We start from the raw sequence: 10,172 nt of genomic DNA, 5'->3' as shown, positions 1-10,172 counted from the left end.
AGCCCCAGCCAGACGGTGCCCCTCCTCAGAGGTCTGAACTAGCTCTGTTGCCTCCTTGAAAAACAGGGGTAGTCACAGGAGGGGCTTTACTCCAAGGTTAAGGCTCAGCTGTGTGGGCTTCTCCTCCAGGCTCACAGGTCCTGATGACCCTGACCTCATCGCGTATCCCCCAGCAACAGAGGTAGCTGCTTCTTGCACGTGTTTTCTTTCTTACCTCACTATTTCTTTCTTTTTTTCAATTTTATGTATTTATTTTTGGCTGTGCTGGGTCTCCATGGCTGCACACAGACTTTCTCTAGTTGTAACGATCAGGGACTACTCTCTAGTTGCAGTGCTTGGGCTTCTCATTGTGGTGGCTTCTCTCGTTGTGGAGCGGGAGCTCTAGGGTGCACAGGCTTCAGTATCTGCAACTCCTGAGCTCTAGAGCACAGGCTCAATAGTTGTGGTTCACGGGCTTAGGTGCTTCGCGGGCTTAGGTGCTTCACAGCATGTGAGATCTTCCCCGATCAGAGATCGAACCCGTGTCTCCTGCATTGGCAGAAGAATTCTTTACCACTGAGCCACCAGGGAAGCCCTCACTATTTTTTTTAAAAAACGTTTTTAGTTGTCTAATCGGAGAAGGCAATGGCACCCCACTCCAGTACTCCTGCCTGGAAAATCCCATAGACGGAGGAGCCTGGTAGGCTGCAGTACATGGGGTCGCTACCAGTCGGATACGACTGAGCGACTTCCCTTTCACTTTTCACTTTCATGCATTGGAGAAGGAAATGGCAACCCACTCCAGTGTTCTTGCCTGGAGAATCCCAGGGATGGGGGAGCCTGGTGGGCTGCCGTCTATGGGGTCACACAGAGTTGGACACGACTGAAGCGACTCAGCAGCAGCAGCAGTTGTCTAATAACTATTTGATCAATTTCCTATATTAAATATTTTCTGTTAGAATACCTAGTGTGGTTACTGTTTTCCTGACTGGCTCCTGGTTGTTTCGGGGGTTAGGGTCTGTGAAGATAGACCTTTAGGGTGACCCTCATGACCCCTGCCCCCTGGTGTCCAGGTCCTGTATAATCTCCTCCTTTTGAATGTAGGTGGGACCTATGGCTTGCTTCCAATCCGTAGAATATGGCAAACTGAAGGAATTTTTCAGAGGTGATTAAGGTCCTCAAACAGTCGACTTGAGTAAATAAAAAGAGTGATCATCTGAGATGGGCCTAACCTAATCAGGTGAAAGGACCTAAGAGAGGACTAAGCTTTCTCTGAGGTCAGAAAGACTCTCCTGGTTGACTTGATGAAAGTGAAAGTCTCTCAGTCGTGTCCAATTCTTTGCGACCCCATGGACTATATAGTCCATGGAATTCTCCAAGCCAGAATATTGGAGTGGGTAGCTGTTCTTTTCTCCAGGGGATCTTCCCAACCCAGGGATTGAACCCAGGTCTCCTGCATTACAGCAGATTCTCTACCAGCTGAGCCAACTGGGAAGCCCAAGAATACTGGAGTGGTAGCCTATCCCTTCTCCAGAAGATCTTCCTGACCCGGGAATTGAACCAGGGTCTCCTGCACTGCAGGTGGATTCTTTACCAGCTGAGCTACTAGGGAAGCCCTGACTTGATGAAGTCAGAGCTATCTTGAGGAGGCCCACGTGGCAAAGAACCATTCAGAATCAGAATGGGGCCCTCAGTCTTACAACCACAAGGCAATGAAATCTGCCAACAAGCAGAATGAGGTCAGAAAGTAGCTATCTGTGGTTGAAACTTCAGATGAAAATGCAGCCCAACTGAAACCTTGATTGCAATCTCGGGAAACCCTGAGCAGAGAACTCTGCTAAGCCACACCTGGACTCCTGACCCACAGAAACCGTGAGCTAATAAATGCATATGTTTTCTTAAGCTGTTCAGAGTATGGAAATCCTTTATGAACCCATAGAAAACTAATACCATGTCTACAGACTTTGTATGAGACAAATTAAGCATAGTGTTAAAATTGCCCTTGAAAATCTTTTAAGAGAGCTGACACTGATAGCTAGATATTTTCTTCTACGTTGGAACTTATGGTACCAGTTGAAGTAGGTGGCTTTCATTTAGGGACCATGTGCTTCCAAAATACATATGCTTTTAAACATGAGAATCACACTCAGCATACTAAGATACTCACATAAGGAAACTGAGACTTATGAAAATAAAGCCAGTTTGTGTCTCCCTCTCACCCTCATTCAGTGCTACATATTCATTAAGTAAAAGAGCAGGTGGAAATTGCCTTACCATGTAAAGTGTTTTCTGGCTCAGTTTATTGTTGAACTTAAGTTCAACAAGTATATAATGTAATTTTCCTTTACTTGAGCTTCTGTGTTTGCATTTTTAACTTAATAAGACATTTGTGTCAAATTTTGGAGAAGCTGCCTTTATAATTTAAGATCCCTCATTTAGCCAAGAGTCTACTGAGTCTGCCAATAACCCATTATTAAGAGAAGTAAAAACCTCTCAAGATGCAGCTGCAGTAGAACAGGAGATATTTCTTTGAGTCCTCTGTGTAAGGTGGCCACAAAAGGACTGAGAATGTCCTGTACCTCTACTGAGTCCAGAAATAATGCCAGTAAAAAGTGGAAAACAGCACCTCTGTTACAAAAACAATCTGTATCTGGGAACTAGGCAAAAGAGATTTTTCGTGTGCTCTTTTAGTGCCGTGCTGAGCGTGCTTTCTATTGATGAGGTTATCTTACAGTCCTTATGAAGCTAACTTGTAGCTTTTGGTCCACTAAAAATAATGTGAATAATTGACTGTATAATGGAACAGATGACCCCAAGATTACAGTTTAAAACGTTTTGTATCTAGAACTAACCCAGCAATCTTATCCTAATATTTTTTTATTTAACTGCATATCTTGGAGATCCAAACAGTCCATCCTAAAGAAAATCAGTCCTGAATATTCATTGGAAAGACTGATGCTAAAGCTGAAACTCCAATACTTTGATGCAAAGAACTGACTCGTTTGAAAAGACCCTGATGCTGGGAAAGATTGAAGGCAGAGGAGAAGGGGATGACAGAGGATGAGATGGTTGGATGGCATCACTGACTCAATGGACACGGGTTAGGGTTAACTCTGGGAGTTGGTGATGGACAGGGAGGCCAGACGTGCTGCAGTCCATGGGGTCACAAAGAGTTGGACACAACTGAGCGATTGAACTGAACTGAACTGATCTTGGGGTGTTCCTCGTGGTCCAGTGGGTAAGACTCCACATTCCCAATGCAAAGAGATCAGGTTTGACCCCTGGCCAGGGAACTAGATCCCACACGTGACAATTAAGCCCATGTGCCACAGCTAGAGAAGCCCACATGCCTCAACAAAAACCCAGCACAGCCATAATAAATGCTGAAATTTAAAAAAATTAAAACATTTTATAAAAAATAAATAAATTGCATAGCTATATCTCTGTATCATGAGCTCATCTTCTCCTGTGAGAACTCCAAAATTACAACTCGCTGCTGAACAACCGTCGACAGGAGAATGTTGGATATCACCAAAAAAAGATAACCCCACTTCCAAGGGTAAAGGAGAAGCCCCAGCAAGATAGTAGAATCAAACCACATACCCGCCAGAGACGCTCAGAGGGCTCAAACAAACCTCGTGTGCACCAGGACCAGCAAGATAGTAGAATCAAACCACATACCCGCCAGAGATGCTCAGAGGGCTCAAACAAACCTCGTGTGCACCAGGACCCAGAGATTCCACAGACACTGAGACAGAACTGTGTTTGGGTGTCTCCTAAGGAGGTATGGGTCAGCAGTGGACTGCAGGGGCTCTGGGTGCAGTAGACATGGGTATGGCATAAGCCCTCTTGGAGGAGGTCACCATTAACCCACCATAGAGCCGCCAGAGGACTGGGGAAACAGACTCTTGGAGGGCACAAACAGAACCTTGTGTGCACCAGGACCCAGGAGAAAAGAGCAGTGACCCCAAAAGAGACTGGCCCAGACATGCCTGTGAGGGTCCAGGAGTCTCAGGCAGAGGCATGGGTTTGCGGTGGCCTGCCGCAGGGGTTGGGGCACTGAGTGAGGCAGTGTTTACATGGAACCTTTTGAAGGAGGTGGCCATTATCTTCATTACCTCCATAATAGTTTGGCCTTAGGTCAAACAACAGCAAGGGAACATAGCCCCGTCCTTCAGCAGCATGCCAGTTTTGCCTGTCCATCACCAACTCCCGGAGCCTGCTCAAACTCATCTCCGTCGAGTCAGTGATACCATCCAAGCATCTCATCCTCTGTCGTCCCCTTCTCCTCCTGCCTTCAATCTTTCCCAACATCAGGGTCTTTTCCAATGGGTCAGTTCACATGAGGTGGCCAGAGTATTGGAGTTTCAGCTTCAGCATCAGTCCTTCCAATGAATATTCAGGACTGATTTCCTTTAGGACTGACTGGTTTGATCTCCTTGCAGTCCAAGGGACTCTCAAAAGTCTTCTCCAACACCACAGTTCAAAAGCATCAATTCCTTGGTGCTCAGCTTTCTTTATAGTCCAACTCTTACATCCATACATGACTACTGGAAAAACCATAGCTTTGGCTAGACAGAACTTTGTTGGTAAAGTAATGTCTCTGCTTTTTAATATGCTGTCTAGGTTGGTCATAGCTTTTCTTCCAAGGAGCAAGCATCGTTTAATTTCATGCCTGCAATCACCATCTGCAGTGATTTTGGAGCCCCAAGAAAATAAAGTCTCACTGTTTCCATTGTTTCCCCATCTATCTGCCATGAAGTGATGGGACTGGATGCCATGATCTTAGTTTTCTGAATGTTGAGCTTTAAGCCAACTATTTCACTCTCCTCTTTCACTTTCATCAAGAGGCTCTTTAGTTCTTCTTCACTTTCTGCCGTGAGGGTGGTGTCATCTGCATATCTGAGGTTATTGATATTTCTCCTGGCAATCTTGATTCCAGCTTGTGCTTCTTCCAGCCTGACATTTCACATGATGTACTCTGCATAAAAGTTAAATAAGCAGGGAGACAATATACAGCCTTGACATACTCCTTTCCCAATTTGGAAGCAGTCTGTTGTTCCATGTCCAGCTCTAACTGTTGCTTCTTGACCAGCATACAGATTTCTCAGGAGGCAGTTAAGGTGGTCTGGTATTTCCATCTCTTGAAGAATTTTCCACAGTTTCTTGTGATCCACACAGTCAAAGGCTTTGGCATAGTCAATAAAGCAGAAGTATATGTTTTTCTGGAACTCTCTTGCTTTTTCGATGATCCAACAGATTTGGCAATTTGATCTCTTGTACCTCTGCCTTTTCTAAATCCAGCTTGAACACCTGGAAGTTCACGGTTCACATACTGTTTAAGCCTGGCTTGCAGAATTTTGAGCATTACTTTGCTAGTGTGTGAGATGAGTGCAATTGTGCAGAAATTTGAGCATTCTTTGGCATTGCCTTTCTTTGGGATTGGAATGAAAACTGACCTTTTCCAGTCCTCTGGCCACTGCTGAGTTTTCCAAGTTTGCTGGCATATTGAGTGCAGCACTTTCACAGCATCATCTTTTAGGATTTGCAATAGCTCAACTGGAATTCCATCACCTCCACTAGCTTTGCTTGTAGTGATGCTTCCTAAGGCTCACTTGACTTCAAATTCCAGGATGTCTGGCTCTAGGTGAGTGGTTTGCCATTCCCTTCTCCAGTGGACCACATTTTGTCAGAACTTTTCACCATGACCCGTCTGTCTTAGGTGGCCCTACATGGCATGGCTCATAGTTTCATTGAGTTAAACAAGGCTGTGGTCCATGTGATCAGTTTGATTAGTTTTCTGTGATTGTGGTCTTCATTCTGTCTGCCCTCTGATGGATAAGGGTAAGAGGCTTATGGAAGCTTCCTGATGGGACAGACTGACTGAGGGGGAAACTGAGTCTTGTTCTGATGGGCGAGGCCATGCTCAATAAATCTTTAATCCAATTTTCTGTTGATGGGTGGGGCTGTGTTCCCTCCTTGTTGTTTGATCTGAGGCCAAACTATGGTGGAGGTGATGAACATAATGGCAACTTCTTTCGAAACGTCCCCAGAAGCATGGTGGCTGCAATGGACCATGGGGCCTAGAGGAGCTACCACACACCCAAGGTCAGGGGCAGCGACTGAGAGTGCCAGGCTGTGACAGCGCAGGAGCAGCGGAGAGGAGCTATCCCACATCCAAGGTCAGGGGTGGCAGCTGAGAGGAGCTACCCCACATCTAAGAAGCACCAGCTACACGGGTGCAGGAGGGCAGAGAGGAGCTGCTCCACGTTACGGGTCAGGAGGGGCGACCTCGTCCAAGGTAAGGAACAGCGGCTGCACTTTACTGGAGCAGCCGTGAAGAGATACCCCACATCCAAGGTAAGAGAAACCCAAGTAAGACGGTAGGTGCTGCAAGAGGGCATCAAAGGGCAGACACACTGAAACCATATTCACAGAAAACTAGCCAATCTGATCACATGGACCACAGCCTTGTCTAACTCAATGAAACTAAGCCATGTCTGTGAGGCCACCCAAGACGGGTGGGTCACAGTGGAGAGGACTGACAGAATGTGGTCCACTGGAGAAGGGAATGGCAAACCACTTCAGTATTCTTGCCTTGAGAACCCCATGAACAGTATGAAAAGGCAAACTGATAGGATACTACAAGAGGAACTCCCCAGGTCGGTAGGTGCCCAATATGCTACTGGAGATCAGTGGAGAAGTAACTCCAGAAAGAATGAAGAGATGGAGCCAAAGCAAAAACAATACCCAGCTGTGGATGTGACTGGTGATAGAAGCAAGGTCCAGTGCTGTAAAGAGCAATATTGCATAGGAACCTGGAATGTTGGGTCCATGAATCAAGGCAAATTGGAAGTGGTCAAACAGGAGATAGCAAGAGTGAACGTCTAGGAATCAGCAAACTAAAATGAACTGGAATGGGTGAATTTAACTCAGGTGACCATTATATCTACTACTGCAGGCAGGAATCCCTTAGAAGAAATGGAGTAGCCATCATGGTCAACAAAAGAGTCTGAAATGCAGTACTTGGATGCAATCTCAAAAACTACAGAATGATCTGTTCGTTTCCAAGGCAAACCATTCAATATCACAGTAATCCAAGTCTATGCCCCAACCAGTAACGCTGAAGAAGCTGAAGTTGAACGGTTCTATGAAGACTAAAGAGCCTCTTGATGAAAGTGAAAGAGGAGAGTGAAAAAGTTGGCTTAAAGCTCAACATTCAGAAAACGAAGATCATGGCACCTGGTCCCATCACTTCATGGGAAATAGATGGGGAAACAGTGGAAAGAGTGTCAGACTTTATTTTAGGGGGTTCCAAAATCACTGCAGATGGTGATTGCAGCCATGAAATTAAAAGACGCTTACTCTTTGGAAGGAAAGTTATGACCAATCTAGATAGCATGTTAAAAAGCAGAGACATTACTTTGCCAACAAAGGTCCGTCTAGTCAAGGCTAGTATGTAGCCAGTGGTCATGTATGGATGTGAGAGTTGGACTGTGAAGAAAGCTGAGCGCAGAAGAATTGATGCTTTTGAACTGTGCTGTTGGAGAAGACTCTTGAGAGTCTTGGACTGCAAGAAGATCCAACGGGTCCGTTCTAAAGGAGATCAGTCCTGGGTGTTCATTGGAAGGACTGATGCTGAAGCTGAAACTCTAATACTTTGGCCACCTCATGCAAAGAGTTAACTCATTGGAAAAGACTCTGATGCTGGGAGGGATTGGGGGCAGGAGGAGAAGGGGACGACAGAGGATGAGATGGCTGGATGGCATCACTGACTCGATGGACGTGAGTCTGCATGAACTCCGGGAGTTGGTGATGGACAGGGAGGCCTGGCATGTTGCGATTCATGGGGTCACAAAGAGTCGGACACAACTGAGCAACTGAACTGAACTGAACTTCAAAATGTCCCATGCATGCATGCCTCACTCACTGCCCCCGACCCTGCAGCAGGCCACCACCCACGCCTCCTCTCATACTTCCCCTTTCATGAAGGGAAAAAAACTACACCAAATTGAAAATGGGATTTTATAGCCACAGATTAAGACTAAAAATCCACAATTAACACATAGAGATTAATTTTTTAATCTATGTAAAACCTCATGTCAACTTATTTGCAAATCTAAACAAAATGGTAAATTTATTGGAAAATAAAAAGTATCAAAACTGACTTAAGAGAATGTAGAAGGTCTGAAAAGACTAACAAACAGGGAATAAATTGGGAATCATTGCCAAAGAATCCGTCCTCCAAATATAGTAGGTCTAGTTGTAATCCCCAGCATGACAAAAACCATATATTTCAAACCAACAGCCGGCTGTTAATGCTAACCAAAAAAATCTACAATATTAACAGTAGATGAAATAGATTTCAAGTCAAAAATCTGACTAAAATAGCACCCAAAAGAGAAAATTACAGACTAGCTTGACTTATGAATATAGATGCAAAAATTCTGAATAAAATATTAGCCAATTAAACGCAGCAGTGTGTTAAAAGAATAATGCACTGTGATCAAGTAGGTTTATTTTTATAAGACTACAAGGACTAAAATTAGAAAATCTATTAATATGTTATTACCCTTAGGGAGAAAAATAAAAAGATCAACTCAATAGACACTAAAAACATCATTTTCTGATATTAGTAGAGAAAAACCTAAATAAACTGGAGATGAAAATAGACTTATTTAATAGAAAAAGGAATATCCGTTTCAAACCATTAGCCAATATTGTATTTAAAGGCAAAACTTTAGACTTTCCCAATAAAGTAAGGAGTAAGATAATGATAGTTGTTATTGCCATTGTTACAAGACATTGTTGTGGTAGTTTCAACTCTATGCAACAAGACAGAAAAAAGTGCATAAATGTATAAGTATTGAAAAAAGAGAAGTCTTCATTGCAGTTCACATAGTTGTCTGCCTATAAAACCCAAGAATATTGTGGAAATGAACAAAGGCTACCCAAGTGAAAACAATTAGGAGGCTATTTACTCGGAACTTGCTGTAGGAGGGGAATCAATCACAGTCACTCGATTTGGTGAAACTCAAATGCAAGCAGGAAAGGTTTATAGTCAAAAAGCTTTGGAAAGGTTGCAGATATGCCTTGATAGAAGATTGTTGGCACAGGGATGTTGGCTAACTAGCTACATCCTATGTGATTATTTGGGGGAGCATATTTGTTGGTTGGTCTATCTCTGGTTGGTCTTGAGCTGGAATTGTAGCAGAAATTTGGCCTCTGTACACTGGTACCAAATTAAATTTCAGAGACAGAGTTTTGGATGAAGTAGAAAAGAATAGCTTTATTGTTTTTCCAGGCAAAGGGGGACACAGTGGACTATGCCCTCAAAACTGGATGTATGTCCTGGCCTAGAGGAGGTAGTAATGGTTCCAAGAGGAGAGCATGCTCAACTCATGAACATTCTTCTGATTGGTTGGTGATGAGGTAAGTGTGAGTCAGCATCTTCAACCTTCTTGTTCCAACCAGTGTAGGGTCTGTGTGCTTGTGGGTCACATACATTTAAGTTCAGTATCTGCAAAACAGCTCAAAGATCCTGCTGTGAGTATCTGTTGAGGGGGAACCAGGACCCTGGCTCATGGTTGCAGTATTGTTTCTTTCCTTTCCTTTTTTGGGGGGGCTGTGCAGGGTCTTCATTGCAGGTGCGTGGGAACTTTTCTAGTTGCTGAGTGTGGACTTAGTTGCCCCACAGAATGTGGGTGTTAGTTCCCCGTGGTGGCAGGTGGTAGTTTAGTCACTAAGTCGAGTTCGACTCTTTGCAATCCCATGGATTGTAGCTTGCCAGGCTCCTCTGTCCATGGGATTTCCCAGGCAGGAATGCTGGAGTGGGTTGCCATTTTCTCCTCCAGGGAATCTTTCCGACCCAGGGCTTAGAACCTGGATCTCCTACTTGGCAGGCAGATTCTTTACCACTGAGCCACCTGGGAAGCCCAAGGATCAAACCGTCATCCCCAGCATTGGAAGGTGGATTCTTAACCACTGAACCACCAGGGAAATCCCGTACTATCGTTTCTTGGCTGCTTCTCCCATGTCTCTGCATCCCCTCCTTCCCTGAGCAGCAACTGTATGAACGTGCCCTTTGGAACTCACAGAAGGTCATGGAGGCTGAATGAAGCCTATTTCCCACAAACAAGAAACAGGAACACAGAAAGGCTTTTGCATCCAGGAGCCCCACAGGGTCCTGCTCG

This window comes from Bos indicus x Bos taurus, chromosome 3, assembly GCF_003369695.1.
Source record: "Bos indicus x Bos taurus breed Angus x Brahman F1 hybrid chromosome 3, Bos_hybrid_MaternalHap_v2.0, whole genome shotgun sequence".
NCBI classification, from domain to species: Eukaryota; Metazoa; Chordata; class Mammalia; order Artiodactyla; family Bovidae; genus Bos; species Bos indicus x Bos taurus.
Note: the sequence above shows the minus strand (reverse complement) of the source record.